The sequence below is a fragment of the Suncus etruscus genome, chromosome 4, assembly GCF_024139225.1.
Source record: "Suncus etruscus isolate mSunEtr1 chromosome 4, mSunEtr1.pri.cur, whole genome shotgun sequence".
NCBI lineage: Eukaryota > Metazoa > Chordata > Mammalia > Eulipotyphla > Soricidae > Suncus > Suncus etruscus.
Window position 1 is genome coordinate 117,841,844 of NC_064851.1, and position 1,513 is coordinate 117,843,356.

Consider the following 1,513-nt stretch of genomic DNA (forward strand, 5'->3'; position numbering starts at 1 on the left):
TGTTGGATGATTTTCCCATTTCTAGCCTGCTGGCTCATCTGCTGTCCAGCCAGTAACCTAAAATATATGATTATAAATGGACCATGAGAAAATTTCATCTGGAGTAGCCATTTTCATCATGTTAACATAAAATTCGTGAATTTTGATGTTCATTTGCGTTTGAAGTTATTTTAAGGCAATTGTTAAAATTATGATCTGACATACTTGTAGAAGTGAAATTATCGAATGAAGAAATTTACAGACCTTTGAAGATGATCTCAGAAACTGAAAAAATCCTCAAATAAATTTTAAGAAGAAAAATCACAGCTAATCTAGACAATCTGTGGCTAAGTGTTTCAATATATAAAGAATACATCTTTTTCAATATAAAGAATACATCAATTCTAAAATTCTGCCAGATCTTAGAAAAACTTTAACCCCATATTATGTATGTACACCCATACACATACTTGTATTATGTCAATTTTTCATGGTACTTTCTTACTTAAGTCCATAGGTGATTAACTTAAATATATTGACTTTTTCTGAATCCTTTTAAAATAGTGATTACTACGTTTCTTATAAGAGCACTAGCCAATGACCAGAATTTAATATAAATCAACATTTTGCTCCTAAATTTTGAATCAGTGACTTACAGAATGAATATAGAATAGCTAGATCACATATAAATATTCCTTGTTGCTAAAAACTGAAAGAATTTTTGCCATAATATTACACTATGCTCACAAATTGGATGTCTTAGACATTTTTATTTTGAGATAAAAGCAGATTCTTGTGTAATTGTAAAAACTAGGACAGATTTTCTGTACAAAATTTATCCTCAATAATAACATTTTGCAGAACTGTTAGACATTATCAAGGTATCAGCATTGATAATCCAGTTATAATCAGATAGTCCATTTTTACTGGTACTCAGTTTTGTGTGAATGTGTCTTGAGCTCCCTCTATACAATATTATCATCTGTAGCTTTGTATAGTCATCACCATGACAACTCTCATAATGTCCTTTTATTTTTTTACTTCTCATTTTTGATGTGGCACCAGAGGCCCTCCCCACTAGGTCGTCCTCCCTGCTCCCTTCCTGGCTGAGATACACCTCCTTTCCACCCAGCCCCAGCCCCACTAGGCCAGTCACATTTTCATAATCCTCTCAGGCCCCTAACAAGTACCACCACCAGCGATGGAGCCTGAGTAGATAAGGAACATACTGTGGGCTCATGTAGGGGACTTTGGAGAGGGAACAGGAGAGTCCCGACCCTGTCACACCTGCTCAGCTGGTTTCAGTATCAATTCCCACCACTTCATGTTGTCCTTTTTATAGCCATACAGCCATTCATCCCACTCAATCACACAGTTTTTCAAATAACTTAGATAACCAAAACTTACTTGGAACCCATTGTAATGAGTGTTATTACATAGAAATACATTCAAGTTTATCTTGAGATTTGATTGATTTCCTAATACATTAGAAAAAATTTTAGAATCAAGACAATTTCTAAAATGCAAACAGAAG

The 1,513-nt window shown here is 34.2% G+C and overlaps 1 non-coding gene across 1 annotated transcript; it reads right to left on the reverse strand.

Moving 5' to 3' along the window:
* Positions 1 to 1,103: 1,103 nt before the first annotated feature.
* On the reverse strand, positions 1,104 to 1,244 carry LOC126008032 (small Cajal body-specific RNA 17). Its single transcript, XR_007495458.1, has one exon. It is a non-coding gene; the product is annotated as a small Cajal body-specific RNA 17 (non-coding RNA).
* Positions 1,245 to 1,513: the final 269 nt, after the last annotated feature.